The 19,911-nt window shown below is 38.2% G+C and overlaps 1 protein-coding gene across 13 annotated transcripts in view; it reads left to right on the forward strand.

Moving 5' to 3' along the window:
• Positions 1–19,911, forward strand: part of OSBPL6 (oxysterol binding protein like 6) — a 204,386-nt gene that overhangs the window by 79,661 nt on the left and 104,814 nt on the right. For 10 of the 13 annotated variants that reach the window (XM_081260893.1, XM_081260888.1, XM_081260894.1 and 7 more), the window contains one exon: positions 18,318–18,507. The gene's annotated coding sequence lies outside the window, so the exon portion shown is untranslated. The remainder of the gene's footprint in view (positions 1–18,317; positions 18,508–19,911) is intronic. The other 3 variants (XM_081260896.1, XM_081260895.1, XM_081260897.1) reach the window with 1 other exon arrangement.

Genomic DNA, 19,911 nt, shown 5'->3' on the forward strand with positions numbered 1-19,911 from the left:
TCCATTGTTGACCAAAACGTTAGGTGGCACGTTATTTTATCTATAATTTCCATAGCAATTTGAGCTAGGTTTTATTAGCTTAAATCCTTGTTTTGCAGATGAGGGACTTGAGGATCAGCTAGACTAGACGGAGTAGCCTTCCCTGGGTTTTGTAGCTGAGAAACATCAACACCGGGATTTGAACCATATATATTTTTTTTTAACTCCCAGGCCCAGACTGACATGCTATGGTACTGTAGACTTTCACTATTCCCAAGGGATGCTCTCAATTGCCAGGAAATTGCTGTTGTGTGATAATCTAGGCTACCCTGTTTGCCCCATTCGTTTTTTTTCTTATCAGTTTATGACATCAAATTAAATTTCTGGAAGAATAACTTTGAATTTTAATGGATGGCATTGTTCACTGTCTCAACATTTCAAAATTTATTCCAATTTTACTGCCAATGCTATCTATCTAAATACAGGAAGCTTTAGTCATAAGAATGCTAATATGCCTGATTTAGTTGTTACATTTCATTGTGGTCTAGTGAGCAAGCAAGCAAGTCATTGTGGAAACAGAATGGAAATCTAGATATGAGAGGGGCCGCAAGAGGCCTAAGAAATGGGGCGGTTTGAAAGAATTCCATCTAAGTACCCTAGAAGACAGAAGAGAAATTTCAAAGATAAATTTGGCCAGGATTATTTAGTTAATACCTATATAAAAAACACAGATTATACAAACTTTATGTTTCTTTAGAGTCTCTTGTGTATGTTCAAAACATTGCATGATTTATGGCAATGCCACTGGTAATGTTTACCTATTTATTATCTTTTTTTTTCTTTTTCTTTTTTTTTATTGGTTGTTCACAACATTACAAAGCTCTTGACATATCATATTTCATACATTAGAATCAAGTGGGTTACGAACTCCCATTTTTACCCCAAATACAGATTGCAGAATCACATCGGTTACACATCACATTTTTACATACTGCCATATTAGTGACTGTTGTATTCTGCTACCTTTCCTATCCTGTACTATCCCCCCTCTCCTCCCCTCCCATCTTCTCTCTCTACCCCATCTACTGTAATTCATTTCCCTCCATGTTTGTTATCCCATTCCCCTCATAACCTCTTATATGTAATTTTGTATAACAATGAGGGTCTCCCTCCATTTCCATGTGATTTCCCTTTTTTTCTCCCTTTCCCTCCCACCTCATGTCTCTGTTTAATGTTAATCTTTTCTTCCTGCTCTTCCTCCCTGTTCTGTTCTTAGTTGCTCTCATTATATCAAAGAAGACATTTGGTATTTGTTTTTTAGGGATTGGCTAGCTTCACTAAGCATAATCTGCTCTAGTGCCATCCATTTCCCTGCAAATTCCGTGATTTTGTCATTTTTTAGTGCTGCGTAATACTCCATGGTGTATAAATGCCACATTTTTTTTATCCATTCATCTATTGAAGGGCATCTGGGTTGATTCCACAGTCTAGCTATTGTGAATTGTGCTGCTATGAACATCGATGTGGCAGTATCCCTGTAGTGTGCTCTTTTAAGGTCTTCAGGAAATAGTCCGAGAAGGGCAATAGCAGGGTCAAATGGTGGTTCCATTCCCAGCTTTCCCAGGAATCTCCATACTGCTTTCCAAATTGGCCGCACCCGTTTGCAGTCCCACCAGCAGTGTACAAGAGTACCCTTTTCCCCACATCCTCGCCAGCACTCATTGTTGTTTGACTTCATCATGGCTGCCAATCTTACTGGGGTGAGGTGGTATCTTAGGGTGGTTTTGATTTGCATTTCCTTGACTGCTAGAGATGGTGAGCATTTTTTCATGTACTTGTTGATTGATTGTATGTCCTCCTCTGTGAAGTGTTTGTTCATGTCCTTGGCCCATTTGTTGATTGGGTTATTTGTTATCTTATTGTCTAATTTTTTGAGTTCTTTGTATACACTGGATATTAGGGCTCTATCTGAAGTGTAAGGAGTAAAAATTTGTTCCCAGGATGTAGGCTCCCTATTTACCTCTCTTATTGTTTCTCTTGCTGAGAAAAAAACTTTTCAGTTTAAGAAAGTCCCTTTTGTTGATTCTTGTTATTAACTCTTGTGCTATGGGTGTCCTATTAAGGAATTTTGAGCCCGACCCCACAATATGTAGATCGGAGCCAACTTTTTCTTCTATCAGACGGAGAGTCTCTGATTTGATATCTAGCTCCTTGATCCACTTTGAGTTGACTTTTGTGCATGGCGAGAGGAGGGGATTCAGTTTCATTTTGTTGCATATGGATTTCCAGTTTTCCCAACACCATTTGTTGAAGATGCTATCCTTCCTCCATTGCATGTTTTTAGCTCCTTTATCAAATATAAGATAGTTGTAGCTTTGTGGATTAGTCTCTGTGTCCTCTATTCTGTACCATTGGTCCACGCGCCTGTTCTGGTACCAGTACCATGCTGTTTTTATTACTATTGCTCTGTAATATAGTTTGAAATCTGGTATCGCTATACCACCTGATTCACACTTCCTGCTTAGAATTGTTTTTGCTATTCTGGGTCTTTTATTTTTCCATATGAATTTCACAATTGCTTTATCTATTTCTACAAGAAATGCCATTGGGATTTTGATTGGCATTGCATTAAACCTATAGAGAACTTTTGGTAATATCGCCATTTTGATGATGTTAGTTCTGCCTATCCATGAACAGGGTATATTTTTCCATCTTCTAAGATCTTCTTCTACTTCTCTCTTTAGGGTTCTGTAGTTTTCATTGTATAAATCTTTCACCTCTTTTGTTAGGTTGATTCCCAAGTATTTTTTTTTTTTTGAGGATATTGTGAATGGAGTGTTTTTTCCTCATTTCCGTTTCAGAAGTTTTGTCGCTGATATACAGAAATGCCTTTGATTTATGTGTGTTGATTTTATATCCTGCCACTTTGCTGAATTCATTTATTAGTTCCAGTAGTTTTTTTGTAGACCCTTTTGGGTTTTCTAGGTATAGAATCATGTCATCCGCAAATAGTGATAATTTACGTTCTTCTTTTCCTATTTTTATGCCTTTAATTTCTTTCGTCTGTCTAATTGCTCTGGCCAGTGTTTCGAGAACTATATTGAATAGAAGTGGTGATAGGGGGCATCCCTCTCTTGTTCCAGATTTTAGAGGGAATGCCTTCAATTTTTCTCCATTCAGAATGATGCTAGCCTGAGGCTTAGCATAGATAGCTTTTACAATGTCGAGGTAAGTTCCTGTTATCCCTAGTTTTTCTAATGTTTTGAACATAAAGGGATGCTGTACTTTGTCAAATGCTTTTTCTGCATCTATCGAGATGATCATATGGTTCTTATCTTTAAGTCTATTGATGTGGTGAATAACATTTATTGATTTCCGTATATTGAACCATCCTTGAATCCCAGGGATGAATCCTACTTGATCATGGTGCACAATGTTTTTGATGTGCCTTTGTATCCGATTCGCCAGAATTTTATTGAGGATTTTTGCATCTAGGTTCATCAGAGATATTGGTCTGTAGTTTTCTTTCTTTGAGGTGTCTTTGTCTGGTTTCGGAATCAGGGTGATGTTGGCCTTATAGAATGAATTTGGCAGAGCTCCCTCTTTTTCTATTTCCTGAAGTAACTTGAAAAGTATTGGTATTAATTCTTCTTTAAAGGTTTTGTAAAACTCCGCTGTATACCCATCCGGTCCTGGGCTTTTCTTGGTTGGAAGCCTTTGATTGCTTCTTCTATTTCATCTATTGATATTGGTCTGTTTAAGTTGTGAGTATCCTCCTGACTCAGTCTGGGCAAATCATATGACTTAAGGAATTTATCGATGTCTTCACTATCTTCTATTTTATTGGAATATGGGTTTTCAAAATAATTTCTAATTGTCTTCTGTATTTCTGTAGCGTCTGTTCTAATATTGCCTTTTTCATCCCGTATGTTAGTAATTTGAGTTCTCTCTCTTCTTCTCTTCGTTAGTATGGCTAGGGGTCTGTCGATCTTATTTATTTTTTCAAAGAACCAACTTTTTGTTTTGTTAATTTTTTCAATAGTTTCTTTTGTTTCAATTTCATTGATTTCTGCTCTGATTTTAATTAATTCTTGCCTTCTGCTACATTTGCTGTTGTTTTGCTCTTCCTTTTCTAGGGCTTTGAGATGAAGTGTGAGCTCATTTATTTGTTGGTTTTTCCTTTTTTTGAGGAATGACCTCCAGGCGATGAATTTCCCTCTTAAAACTGCTTTCATTGTGTCCCATAGATTCCGATATGTTGTGTCTGTATTTTCATTTATCTCTAAGAATTTTTTGATTTCCTCCTTTATGTCTTCTGTAACCCATTGATCATTCAGTAACGTATTGTTCATTGTCCATGTGATGTAGGATTTTTCCTTCCTTCTTTTATCATTGATTTCCAGTTTCATTCCATTATGATCTGATAAAGTGCATGGTATTATCTCCACCCCTTTATATTTACTGAGGGTTGCCCTATGGCATAATATATGGTCTATTTTTGAGAAGGATCCATGTGCTGCTGAGAAAAAAGTATATCCACTTGATGATGGTTGATATATTCTATATATGTCAGTTAAGTCTAGGTTATTGTTTGTGATATTGAGGTCAATAGTTTCTTTATTCAACTTTTGTTTGGAGGATCTGTCCAATGGTGAGCGAGGTGTGTTGAAGTCACCCATGATTATTGTGTTGTGGTCTATTTGATTCTTGAACTTGAGGAGAGTTTGTTTTATGAACGTCGCAGCGCCATTATTTGGTGCATAAATATTGATAATTGTTATGTCTTGTTGGTGAATGGTTTCTTTTAACAGTATATAATGTCCTTCCTTATCCCTTTTGATTAACTTAGTCTTGAAGTCGATTTTTTTAGATATGAGAATGGCCACCCCTGCTTGCTTACGAGGACCGTGTGCGTGGTATATTTTTTCCCAACCTTTTACCTTGAGCCTGTGTATGTCTTTTCCAATCTGATGTGTCTCCTGGAGGCAGCATATTGTTGGATTTGTTTTTTTAATCCATGTTACCAGCCTATGTCGCTTTATTGGAGAGTTTAAGCCATTAATGTTTAGAGTTACTTTGATATATGGTTTGTACTTCCTGCCATGTTTGATTATTTATCTCTTTTTTTTTTCTAATTTAGTTTGTTTCTCCATGATTAGCTTTCCCCCCGTCCTCTGTCTTTACTGAGGCACTTCCCGCTGATGGTTTTGGTTATTGTTTTTCATTTCTTCCTCATGTAGAGTTTTGCTCAAGACACTTTGCAATGCTGGTTTTCTGGCTACAAATTCTTTTAGCTTTTGTTTATCATGAAAGATTTTTATTTCGTTGTCGTATCTGAAGCTTAATTTTGCTGGATACAGAATTCTTGGTTGGCATCCATTGTCTTTCAGTGTTTGAAATACGTTGTTCCAGGATCTTCTCGCTTTCAGCATCTGTGATGAAAAATCCGTTGTTAACCTTATTGGTTTACCCCTAAATGTAATCTGCCTCTTTTCTCTTGTAGCTTTTAATATTTTCTCTTTGTTCTGTATATTGGATATCTTCATAACAATGTGCCTTGGCGTTGGACTACTGTGATTTTGTGTGCTCGGTGTCCTGTATGCATCTACAATTTGTATATATGTTTCCTTTTTTATTTCTGGAAAGTTTTCTGTAATTATTTCATTCAGCAAGTTACTCATTCCCTTGTCATGAATCTCTGTGCCTTCCTCTATCCCGATGACTCATAAGTTTGTTTTTTTTAAGTTATCCCAAATCTCTTGGATGTTTTTCTCGTGATTTTTTACCAGCCTATCTGAGTTGGCTAGACTCTTTTCAAGATGATATATTTTGTCTTCATTATCTGACGTTCTGGCTTCTACTTGCTCCACTCTGTTAGTGATACTCTCGATTGAGTTTTTAATTTGGTTTATCGTTTCCTTCATTTCTAGAATTATTGTTTGATTTTTTTTATAATCTCTATCTCCTGATAAAGATGCTTAACTTCTTCTTTTATCTGTTTATGTAATTCATTTTCAATGTGATCTTTAAGGTTCCTTTCCATCTGTCTAAGGTGTTCCTTGAGTTCTTTATATGGCCATTTTTCTGATGACTCCAGGTCCTCCTGAATATTTAGGCTGTCCTTCATTGTTTGTACTCCTTTTCTTCTTTGCTTTTTTATGCTCATGATACTTCTTGTTCTGTTTGACTGCTGAGTTACTGTTTACTCTTATAAATTTATTTGATGCTTGGGAGGAGAGGTATTAGAAGGGAAGGGAAGAAGTCACTAAAGAGAGTGAGTGTAGGCAGGTAGAGTTCAAGAAAGGGGGAATAAGAAAATTGAAAAGAAATGAAAAGACAAAAGAAAAAAAGTGAAAAGAAAGAAAGAAAAAATGAAAAAATAAAAATTTAAAACAAAAAAATTATAATGATAATAAACAAATGGAAATTAAAGTTTAAAAAATAATAGTAATAATAATAGAATAAAAAGAATTAAAAAAATTGAAACCATTAATAAGAAAGTTGAAGAACAACAACAACATCAACAACAAAAAGTGAAAATAAAATTAAAAAAATACCAATAATAATCATTAAAATAATAATAATAATAATAAATGCAGTCATAGAGCTCAATTAACTTCTCTTCCAGTAGGTGGGAACTGGGCCAGGCTTCTCTTCTTGATGGGTGGGAACCAATCACTGTTCCTCAGCTCTTCTTCCCAGACTGTGCTGGTCTCCAATCCTGAGTGCCTAGGGCCTTCTCTTGTGGTTCCTCAAGCCAGGCCCCACTCACCTGTGACGTTCACCACAATACTGGCTACACGCCGGGTCTGCTGCTCTTGGGAGCCCTGTTTCCATGGATGCCTTACCACACCCTTTCTGTTTGCCTCCCTCAGACCCTAAGTTTGTAGGGCTTGGGGCTGAGGACCCCCAGCGAATTTGTTTGCCCTCAGGTAGCAACTCCCCTGGTAGCTGGTGCAAGGGACCTTTGTTGTCAGCAGAGGGATACCCTGGGTCTGACTATCGTGCTCAGTTGGCTTTTACCTCTGTGAGTTCAGTTGGGCCGACTAGTTATTTCAGCGGGATCATTAGTGCTGAGTCACGAGAAGCAGGTGAACCAGAACTAGAATGCAGCCCAATCCGGGCTCGGTGTGTTCTGAGAGGGGCAGACTGTTCGCCCGGGATCCCCTTCAGCTCAACAGTGCCTAGTGGTCCTGAGCGAACAGTATTTTGACAGTTACTTCTCACTATGCTGCGCAGCTGAAGGGGTTAGAGACTTGATCTCTCCGTGTCCGCCGCCATGTTGGATCACTTAGATTTTAAATTGTCACTCATCTTATCAGCTGTTCCATTTAACTCGGCAGCTCACTCGCGCAGTGAAGAGTCTGCTCTGTGGTGCTCCGCGGGAAGCGGCGGCGGTGGTGGCACGGTGGCGGCCCAGCTGTGGCCTTCGGTACCCCCGTGGCGGGAGTGCGGCCTGGGGGAGGGGAGGCTGCACCTCGGGGCCCGCGCGGGCCGGGTACTGGACACGCGGGAGGGCGGGCGGGGTGGGGGAAAGAAATTGAGATCTAGATTTAGGGAGTGAGCGTGGGAGGAGAGACGGCGGGGGAGAAGCAAAGCGGAAAGGCGGAGACGAGAAGGAGAAGGGGCCAAGGGATCCGGGCAGCTCGGGGGCTGCAGCCTTACTGCTCGCGCTGAAGTCGTGATGGACTCACTCCACCTTGGCTGGAGTTGTGGCGGATTCACTCCACCTAGACCCCTTTCTTGACACGGTGCTGAGTCTTTGTCGACAGATCTCCTTTAATGATCTTTACTTCATCTTTTAAGACGTGGCAACATACGCTGCGGGCGCGGCGGCACGGAGCACGGAGCGGCTTACTCACTTCCCGCCGCCATCTTTTTTCCTATTTATTATCTTTTTAACATTTTTTTACCTCAGTTTGCATGTGACAGACAAGTTTATACTTCAATGGATATATAGATATATTAGTTATTTTAAAGACTGAGTTAGTTCAAAACACCTCATGTTTCCTGCCACCTGCCCAAGGATTCAGTTGCTGTTCCAGTAATCTAAGAGATGCTAGGAACATGATATTGGAGACTAAATGTTCCGGATGTCATAGATATGAATGCCATACCAGGTAGATCACTCAGCAGATCTCCTGTTAGGATGACTTGAGTCAAGAAGTTCAAGTGTCTGTTCCTTCAACAGGTTTAGGACATAGGTTGTCTATACTAGTATGACTTAGGGCTTAGGAATATTACTTGTGTCTAAGAGTGCATAGTAAAGCCCATTTGTGTAAGAGTTTGTGAACTGAGTAGGCAGCAAAATGTCATCTGAGAACATAGGACTGAGATGATGGGCCTCTGTCCAGTGGCCTGGCAAGAAGACACTGGTCTGCATAGCCCTGGAGCCACACGTGAGAGTAAATCAGCCCGCACTTTCTGATCCAATAAGCATTTTATACTTTTCAGCACCAAGTGACACGTTAGGGCTTTTGAACTTCGGCCCATGTAGTATCACACTGCTAAGGTTTAAGGGTTTGTTGTTATAATCTTTTCCTCTTTTGGCATTCGTGGGCCTTGTTATGTATCAGATTCTTTGATTTTTACATTTTGTATATTTAAAGTTTAAGACATATTAAAGATAATGATTGACATCGTCACTATATACAGAGGTCTTAAGACCTGTTTATCAAAGGAAAGCAGTGTCTCGAGTCTGCACTAGCAGAAGCACAGGAATAATTATCTTATGATTTATCTAACTTGGAAGTATATTAATATTTACATTAAAGGGAGGGAAGCTTTTAATGTACCACTGTTAATAGTTGTTGGCAAGTCACTGGATAGTAAGTATAAACAGTAGTTTCTTTGCTTTCCAAGTAGCATTAAAATTCTTTTGTCTCGCTGGGCACAGTGGCACATGCCTATAATTCCAGTGGCTTCGGAGGCTGAGGCAAGAGGATCACAAATTCAAAGCCAGCTCAGCAATGGAGACACTAAGTAACCCAGTGAGACCCTGTCTCTAAATAAAATACAAATAGGTCTGTGGATGTAGCTCAGTGGTTGAGTGACCCCTGGTTCAATCCCCGGTACCAAAACAAACAAATTCTCTTCTCTCATTTCATGAGATTCATGTTGTTGTATATCTTTTTCACTGAAGTCTTTTTTTTTTTTTTTTGAGCACAGTTCATCTGAGTACATATACTTGTCCATTTGATTTAAATGATTAGTCACAGTGAGCTTTAGCACAACTTAGCATCCTTCTTGCATACTTTATCAAAAAGTATGAGCACCTACCACGTGTGAACATGCCCATGGTTATGCAAATGGAGCAGATGTGGACACTGCCATCAAAGAGCGTTCATCTTGAAAAGAAAAGACATGTGTCAACTTTGATGAAGATGGACTGAGGAAATTCCAGAAGGTGTTGAGCAAAGATTATCAAAGTTAAGAACCTGGAGAATGGCTTCCTCTGGGCAGAAGGAATGGTTTCACATTATCCACACAGGGTTTGAAAGAAAGGATGGGATTTAGATTTTGAAAACATAAGGGGAACAAAACTAAGGTAACTAAAAATACTGTTTTAGTTAGAGGAAACACAGAATGGGCAAAGAGTGTATGGCTGGGGCAACTTCAGGAAGCTCCATTTGGTTGAAGACTTCAAGATAAAGTGAGGAAATTAGTTGGGACTGGATTATATAACAGAGGACCTTCAGTAATAGGCTAAGGAACTGGGGCTTTTTTTTTTTCTTTCCCAACTTTCATTATTAACTCAGGCATTTTAATCTAAGGTCTGATTATTCTGCCATTAAAGAACAAAAGTTATCATTTAAAGAATAAAGTGATCCTTTTGGCATTTGTTTGGGGGGAAATTCTGTCTACACAACACATTTATGGTTTGGGTTAATAAAGCTCCTTGGACTAAAATTTTTGACAGAGACTTTCCATATGCATTGGGTGACCTTATCACTCAGATGAAAGTTGGTTTCAGCTCTCTGCCTGCATTTATTTTGATTCTCTTTGATTCCTTGATGTTAGCAGCTACATCTCACAGCTGTTTATTTTGGCCAGATAAACGCTATCAGAGCCCAATATTCCAAACTCCAGGTTGTTTGAAGGCTGAGTCATTAAGGTCTTTTCTCTTTCTTCCCAGGTCCCTACTTAGTGCTTTCTCTTCAGAATGGGCACATCATAAGCCATGAGGCCATTGGTTTGCTGCCCAGCAAAGAACAGCCCTGGCTTTTTTCTGTTCCAAGGAATTGTTGGTAGTGTGCCTTGGAAATATTCTGGGTTGATATTTTTAGCTATTGAAGGCTATATTAGTGGAATCTTATCGGATCAGCCTGAACCGCTGTCATATTGATAAAATTACGAGTAAAAAGGACCATCTTTTTTTAGAACTCTCTCACTGAAAAACTCAGGTGACTAAAGCTTGCAGCTTAGTGGGCAATGTTGGTATAATTTGCCCTGTGATGACCTCTTGCAGCCTTTAGTCCTGACTTTAAATAAATAATTATAATAATAATGGGCATGCACATAGTTTTAAGTGCATACATATGAACCAATTCAGTCCTCAGAATAATTCTAACAAGTAGGTACAGTTAACCTCCATTACTGTTCACAACAGGTAGGTCGTGAACGAGGCACTAAGAAGCTCTGTAACTTATCCAGGGTCACATTACTGGTAATTGCCTAAGCAAGGATTTGATCCTAGGCAATTAGGGTCCAGGGTCTTTACCCTTGATCTTATTAAAATCCAGGGACACCAGTAAGGATGACCTTACATTTAATTAAGTAGACACAATGTGTGCCTAACTATTTATGACTAATGAATCTGTATAATGTTTTGAATTTAAGAAATTTCAGACTAATATTATAATACACAGACACCAGAAATCTATTTAGCATCTTTTTCGTTGTTCATATATGCTCGTTGTACAACTTGGTTAATGCTTCACAGAGGAGACTTTTGAGATTTGAGCAAGGACTAAAAGAAAGCTTGACAGAGAAGAACATTCCAGGTAGAGGGAGCGGCACACCCAAAAGCTTGGAGAGGTGAAATAACATTCAATGGACGTGTGTGGAGGAAACTGTCATGTCTTTTGTGTCTAAAACAGGCTTTACGTTTCAGATATAGGAGTGCGACTAAGATGGAGTTAAAAATTGTGGGTTGTACCCTGCTGAGCGGGTTAACAACTATCCTCCAGAACAGTTGTCTTAGTCCACATTGTGCTGCTGTAACAGATTACTTCATATTTGGTAATTTATAATGAAAAAAAAGATTTATTAACACACAGTTCTGAAGATGAGAAAATCCAAGATCAAGGTGCTGGCATCTAATGAGGGCCTCATTATATCGTAACATGGCAGAAAGCATCATATGGCAGAAAGGCAGGGGGAGAGGAGCTAACCACACCTGCAATGACAGCATTAGTCCATTCATGAGAGCAGAGCCCTCATGACTGAGAAAGGTCTTAGAGGTCCAACTTTCTGATATCATGACGATGGCAATTAAATTTCTACATGAGTCTTGGAGGGGACAAACTTTCAGACTATTACACAGAATTTTGTATTCAATTTCAGAGGACTGCCAGGGTCTCTGAAACTCTCCTATAGGTCCCTAGGCCCCTTTCCCCAGCATTAGATAATAATTAACCAAGAGGCTAACATATAAAAAGAAAGATGTCTCTGATGACAAAGGATTTCCTGGAGGAGAGAATGCTTGAGAACGATAAAGAAGAGTAACTGCAGTTTCTAGCTTGGTTTAAGGGTAGTGATGTCATAAATTAAGTGATATGAAGAGGAGAAGGGGACAAGGCTGCAAAGGAAATGGACTTGAATTTTAGGCCCATTGAGTTTCAGATGCACAGGATACATTTTAATGGAAATGGCCAGTAGGCAGTTGGAAATGCAATCTGGAAGAGGTCAGTACTGGAGTGATTTAACAGACGCCAGCAAATGGTAGGTTGAAACCTTCCAAGAGAGAGAAGGCCACTACTGAGTGTGGAACCTCAGGGCAAAAGAAGAGAACCCATAAATCTAAATTGGGGAAAAGAGACTCTGAAGAGCAGCTGCAGCATTATAGCATTTGAGCCCGTCCTGTATGCCCAGACTGTTCAGAATTCTTCACGTATAGTCATTTATGGACTCCAAAATCAATTTCATGATGGAGCCACATTTTACAGAAGTGGAACCTGAGGCACAGAGAGGTGAGATAACCAGAGCAGGTACATCATTTGCAGTGGTAAATGAGTGGTAGTGTCATTAAGCAGATGAAGTGAGTTAAGGTAGTTTTTGTTTTAACTTTTATAGATTTAAAAATAGGGATTAGTAAACTTTAATAATTGTATTTCTTGCTTTTCCCCTGCTGTCAAGTAAATACAGTATGATCATTTGAATTCATGAAGGAAATATAATCTGAGGCTTTAATAAATTCCCAGATTCTCTGGCTTTCTCTTACACAAATATTCTGTTACGATGCATTGCATTTCTTCAATATATTTTTGTGATAGGTTAAACTTTCCCTGAAGTTTCCTCTTAGTTAGTGAGTATGTTTGGCATTGGTTGGAGCCTTCCTGAATTGGTTTCATGATTAACATTTTTCATATTTCCATATAGAAATGGGTTAGACCATCTTTGCTGTAATCTGAGCTGTCACCAGATTATGCATTCTCTTTTCAGGTAACTCAGAGCTTCCCTTTTGTCCTTGAACTCATGGCTTCCTTAGCACCTCTTCATTTTATTTGCCCTTTGTCACTGCCCTAGCATTAAGTATTTTCTTTGGAGCCCAGTTTTTCGAAATAATATATTTTTTTCACTTCTTGGGGTTATGCATATTGAAGAGCAAAGAATGTTGAAACCGCCCCAGGGGGCCCCAGTGGACTCTCTTGTGGACAGGGGTCAGCAAACTTCAGTTCATCCACATTTTGTAAATAAAGTTTTATTGTAATCCAGCCATGCTCCTTCATTTGCACATTATCTCTGTTTTCTTGTTATAATAGTGGAGTTGAATAGTTGCATCAAGTAGTAGGCTATGTGACCTACACAACCTGAAATATTTGCTGATTTGGATCTTTACACCAAAGATCTTTACAAAAAAGATTTGGATCTTTACACAAAAAGTTTGCTGAATTGCTCCAGATTGTACTACTTTTGGAAGATTAGTTATGTGTTTACAGCACTTTAGAATTAATGAAAATCCTTAGGCTTTTATAAATGTTATTTACCTGAAAAATAGAACTGTGAGTGGTTTCTGAAATACTTATGTTTGGATATAAAACAGAAGTTGTGGACTCCTTTAAGTAATCTATGATCAGAATTTTTAACTGTGTCATGAATCATTTGAATTTCTGTCAAGATTAACAAAATGTTTCCATTTGAGTGAGAAAAATCCTTTGAATGCTTTCTGTGGTTGGCCTTTGAGATTTGAAGAAATAAAACCCTTTCCCATCATCACAGAAATACACATCAATTTGAAGTAAGTTAGATGCAAACAAAAAAATTTGGAAAAATGTCTAGATTGTAGAAATATAACAGACTGAGAAACCTGTATTTTGTGTTGAGTAAAATGATATTAAGTTTCTTAGCATGGTGACTCTATGGCCAGCTAGAGTCATCTGTGGAACCAGCAAAGGATCAAAAAAACTTTGACTGTACTAAACATGTACAGATTTTTTTTTCCTCATCTTTATTCCCTAAACAATACAGCTTAACAACTAATTACATGGCATTTGCATTTTACCAGGTATTATAATTCATCTAGAGATGATTTAAAGGCTATAGGAAGATATGCGTAGGTTATGTACAAATACTTCATTTTATCAGAGTTGAGCATCTTTGGATTTAGGTATCTGTAAGTATCCTAGAACCAATTCCCAGCAGATGCCTCAGGACCACTGTATCTTAATTCACCTGGATCTTGTTTCAGAAAAATGAATGTGTCCTATTTCCCACTGACTGTTTCGATAAGACAAGATACCTGTGAGCCCATATAGATTCAGTCTTTACTGTCAGATTCTTTGCTTTCCTTCTGCTAATGCCCACTCTTCCAGGTAGTTCCCACCTCCTTTCTGGGCTGCTAATGTGATCTCCCGAGGCTGTCCCTTGCCTCTTCCTCCAGGGTGTTCTGCCACGGGATCTAAGTCCCTGAAACATGACCACGTGACTCACAGTTCTGGACTTCGCTCCTGTTCTTTATAGCTCACATTTAAGACCTTCCACAGTGTTCCACCACCCCCGCCCCCCACTCTGCTTTTCTTTCTGTCCCTTAAGCTCTGAGTACTGGGCCTACAGACTACACTTTCCCGTTTTTTGATTTTTATACACCCTTCTCACTGTTGGAAATATTCTTTAGTCATCCCTACTTGACTATTTCTGCCTGACTTTACTCATCTTTCCAGTGTTTTCTTTTTTGAGCAACTTCCTCTAAACTACTTCCCTCCCAGCCCACAAATTCCAAGCTAGAATTCATATTTTCATGCCATGAATATCTGTAACCCACTTTCTGCTTTTATAACTTAAAAAGATTATTCATGTGTCTCTTCCTGTTATCTCTGGCTGAACTCTCAATGGTCTAAGGGAGGGAACTTTTATTATTGATTGTTACATTTATAGATCCTCTTAGTCTCAGGTTTTGATGATAACTATACAATTGACTTACTAATGAGTGGATCGATGAACAGTATTTAATGACAGGTATAAAAACTCAAACGTATACATATGGCGGATATGTTATTTCAGCTATTGAATTTTAACTTCTGTGAAATATAGTAGCACTAATGAGATTAGATACATTTCAAAAAATTCACAGCAGTTATTAGGTAATATGACTGAGGTTTGTATTTTTCGTCTTCAAGAAGTTACCCTACACAACCTGTTTGCATAAAATTTATTGAGTTACAACACTAAAATATATTCTCTAGGGACTTAAATACAGTGTAGAAATCCTTAGTGTGGGAGGGATTATCACAGGTAGGAAGAGAAAAAACATGCTGCTTGTCATAACACTGCTGCTGGTGAAGAAAAGCAATACAATGATCTTTTCGCTAGTTTAAAGGTGGTGACAACAGACAAAGTCAGTTAAGACAGCCAAGAAAGGTCTTGGGCTATATTTGGGCTTCAATTTTCTGGAAAAGCAAAGTATGACATCTGACCCTAAATTAAGACCAGTCCTTCTTTATGGAAATATATGAGCATTGAAATAAAACCCTGGGCCACATATATACAGGAACCTCACCTCTTATCTTTGTTATGAAATGGACTTTGCTGTGTATAATCCTGACTTTGTATAAATACTCTTCTGGCTATTCTGGCTGTCTTTATGATTTTTAGAAATTTTATTATTTTACAGAGTGATGGAGTTTGCTTTATCTTGTCTCTGTTTGCATTGCAGTCATTTACTTAGTAGCTCCACAGTACAGTCATCTTTGATAGAACACATTGTGGTCTCTGAGAAATTGAATAAGAAGTGAGAGGAATGTGTGGAGAATGCACTAGACAAGAACATGGTGTATATTGGGCAAAATTCAGGTTGTGGGAGGATTAGTCACAGGGCTTAGAGGAAGCATTCTGTTGCAAAGATAATAGATCGTTTGCTTCCTGACTGAGGCATTCAGAAGGAATCATTGCCAGATAACCAAAACTCTGCTGAATGAGATTTTCCAGAGACTCCTACGTGAGGATTGGTTGGTGTAGGAGGCTTTGTTCGAATCAACCTTTCCAACCTTTACAACTTTTGATTTATTTATAATAGAAGTATGTTGGAAGCCTTTTTGATCTGCAGAGGGTATCCTTGAATTAGAATATTATTCTTTTTACTAGTATGTGTTGGTAATGCTACTTAAAAAAAGCGAGAGGGAAAGCATCAGTGTTGGTTATGTGTTTTTTTTTTTTTAAAGAAACAACCTCTTCCCTTCTCTAAGTGCATTTCTTAACTAGAGCTTTAACAATTAATCTTCCACGTGTGTTGTCACGAGGAGCAATCAGGCTCCAACTTTATAAGCTAATCACCTTTGGACTTCTGCCCTGAACGCAGTTTGTATGTAAAGTAAAACAAGATCCTGTGTTGTTTCTTAATTTATATAAGATTGAGTTGCCACTTGATTTACTTTCTGGTTTTCAAACAAAAATTAATATATTAGTCATCTGGAAATTTGGAATGTAAATTGTGATTATATAAACCTATCTAGTCTAATCAATTTTTTGAAGCTGAATTAAGACTTATTCCTACTGTTCCTGGCTTGAGTGCCTACCAGAAGTATTGGTTACATCTGAATTTCTAATAATAGTGTGGTAGTAATTTTTAACCCAGAGTGCTCAATCCCCTGGGAGGTTATAGAGGGCTCTGCGCTTCATCTTGGTGTTTGTCTTTTTTGTACAGTATGTCCACATGAATATTGTTTCAGAACAAGCCCAAATTCCTTGACACAGCATACACAGTATGACAGTATTCACTTTTGTGCTCTTAACAGCAAAACAGACGATAATAGATTAGTTCCTTACAGAGCATATGTAAATTAAAATCTTGTAAATTTCCATTTTTTAGCTCTGATACCTATTATGTGCAGGGATCTAAGTTCTGATCCCTGCTTAGCAATGGGTACTCATCCCATAGGGGAGATACAGTGTGCAAGCACATGAGCAGAAATGACCAAAAGTGCAAGGTACAGTAAGCAGCTGCTTTCCTAGCTGAGAAAGAGTCGGGCACTGTGGTTTTGAGCTGGATTCTGAAGGATGTATTAAAAAGACTGTGGGGGAAGAAAAGAGGGAAGTGGGAAAACGCTCCTTGAACTACTGATTTATGTAGTCTGAAGACAAGGTGTACATGAGGTGATGCTGTTGGTGCACCCTGCTTTCTCCCTTTGCCCTGCTGCTCCTTAGAGGGGAGATAACAGGAAGGAGAGGGAACCTTAATCCTACCCCCGATCCTCTATTCTCTATTCTCCATCCTCCTTTACCTTTCCACCTGCCATTTTTGGATGGTAAAGAAGTTGTAGTGAGTGGACAGGGGAAGAAGACTGGGGGCAGGAGTGGGCAAGCGGAGCTACAGCACAGCACAGGGACTCCAACCATACTTCTCCTCTTCCTTTTCCAGTGTCCTTTTCCAAAGCTTGGCAGAGTCCATCATAGGAAAGACCAAGGGAAAGGTGGTTAGGGGAGTTTCTATAGCTGATCACTTTATGTTCCATCTGTCTAGATTTGCCTGAGATTAAAGAGCATAGATTGAATCATGTGTGCAGAAAATAAAAAGATATAATTCTGAGCATACAAAAATAATCTTGATGGACCCTAACCTTAGTTATTCTATGTCATCATCATAATCAACAAATTTTATTTAGACCTATAAGATATGTGGAAATGTATTATAATATACTAGAATTTTTTAAAAACATTTAAAAGATGAAGAAGGATTTAGAAGGAAGCTTCCCCCGCCCCCTCAGTGAGATGGTACTTGAAGCCCTCAGTATAGGATTCTGGCTGAACATTCTTTGCTGTTTGATTAAATCATAGTGGTTCAGAAGAGTGGGGATAAGGGCATTTCCATGTGCATTTTTATTCCTTCTCCATAGGTAAAAATTTAAAAAAAAAACAGAGTGAAAGAATAGACTTAGAAAAAAATCAAACTTCTAAAGCTATCTTGTGAATAAATGAACATTTCAGAGGGGTTCATGGCTTGAAGGCGAAAACAGGTATCCTATCGCAGGATCAGAGAGAAACTGGTATAGATTCTACTCCACAGTAGAATCTTTACTTGTCAGGTTTATCTTTCTTTTTCCCTAAAGTGAACATATTTATTTTCCCATAACATACTGTTTCTTTGCTTTCAGAGAAATTATGTTAAGTTGACAACTGTATTCTTTATAGTTCTTTCTGCTAGGTGATTGTTGTAGGAGTTTGGCAGCAGTTTTGCTCTTAAAAGTCAAATTAGAAACTATTAATGGGTTTTGATCAGAGCAGTAGGTTCTGTACATTTATATGCATATCTGATGATAGCACTTCATATTTACTTAAAAAAAATCCATTAGATATTTACACTTAATTGGAGGGCTAATCTTGGTTCCAGAAGATATACTTTGTCCTCTCTTAGAAAACATTTGTTGTTTCAAATTGTGAGTTTTATTACTCCAAACTCTGAGTACATTGTAAACTGATTGCTAAGTTCAGTGGTTTTATCCATGTCTGTGAGATTATGTGAAACTGAGCCAAGGAAATAAAAAGTGGAGACACTTTCCAGTATGAACTTTCTATCTGAAAGATATATTGGGAGGAATTTTCTGATTGGTCATAGGCAGTCCTCCTGAGAGGCTTGTGAAATTTCTGCAGAGATACACTATATGACTGTAATCTCTCTTTTTCAGGTTCTGCCCCTTGCAGGGAAAACAGCAAAAGAAGGAAATTAAATCTCCACCCTGTAATTTACCCAGATATCAAGGCCAACAAACCGTGTCCCAAAGAGAAAAGCCGCAGGCATCTGAGGATAACAAAGCAGCATTGACCGTGAAGCCAACTACAGCCAATCTACCGAGAAGACTGACTCCAAGGTACAAGGTGAGTTGGCAGAACTTCAAGCCAAAAGTAGGGTAAGATTAGGCAGTGCTTAATAATAGTAAAAAGTGAATGATATATAGCCATGTCACAGGAAGCTCTGCCTTTACATCTTTTGTTTGTATGTTATATCTTTAATGTGTTGTAATTCTGGTTATGTTTAGTCATCTCAATAAAAAGTTTTTTTTCTGTTAAGGATAGAAAGTAGAAAAACATGCAAAAATATTTGTTAACGTTTTTCTGTTTCTTATTTGCAATCTAGCATTATGTGGAAATAAGATCCTATCATTCTCTTTGTGAGTAATGAGTCTGGAGGCCTAAACTCCAAAATGATTAAAACACTATGCTGTGTTTTAAGTGCACACAAATCCACATGTGCACACATATGTACATTTTAAAATGCATCCAATTTTTATAGTTTTTTAGAGGAAACAGATAATCAATTGTTTTCTCCTTGCCTGAATAACTGAAATAACTGGTAAAGTACTAGGCATACTTAACTGTGGTCTGTCATCTTTCACATTTGTACATATTATTTTCTGAGCCATTTCATATATGCCATTTGACGTTTTAGAACCAGTGAGTTTTGGTCCTCATAATGTAGAATCAGTTCCCACTTACTCAAAACTTTCCACCTTACCCAAAACTTGTCCAGGTCAGTGATCCCCAGAATGGAAGATTGTAGAATTAGGAAGTTGGTTTGCAGTTTGCTAGTCTTTAGCATTCCCTAAATATTTAACTATTAAATCTGTAAGCAACTCTTAAAGATTTATGGTACCTACTTGGCACATACATATAGGCTTTTGACTTTTAAGAACACTGCCAATTCTTTTTCTCACATTACATGAGGTCATTTCCATGTACTAAAGTAATAATACTCTTAACCTAGTACTCTGGTATCTTTATTCTCTGCCATTATTTTAACATTTATCGTTTTATATGAAATGTGTGAGCTTTGGAAACAGTAGCTTTCAGGGTAAGCTGAAACATGCTAGGCTTGCTTAGAAAAAAAGGAAGACTTTCCCCAAAATAAGATGGTCCATTATGGGCATAATGATGTAGTCCAAATGTTTTTTTTTTTTTTTCAGATGTTAAGGTTGTCATTCTCTGAGTCTGAAATTTTATGACCAAGGGTTTTGTTGCCTACTCTGACTATTTTGGTCCCAGGGAGGGGAAACTGATTCATTAAATTAACTTCTTTTTGAATGACACCTGTAGGACTTAGAATTCATTTTCCAGCCCCTCACTTTTGGACACCAGAATGATTCAGTGAGAAATCTGCTCTGCCTTTTACATGGGCAGAACTTTTGTCATTGAGAAATATTGCCACCAGAATTGGGCCTTCACACACAGTGGGTTGTAGTTAATCACAAGACTTCTTTCCCCATCTTTTATTACTATATCTTG

Source organism: Spermophilus citellus (genome assembly GCF_964194105.1).
Source record: "Spermophilus citellus genome assembly, chromosome: 11".
Classification (NCBI taxonomy): Eukaryota; Metazoa; Chordata; class Mammalia; order Rodentia; family Sciuridae; genus Spermophilus; species Spermophilus citellus.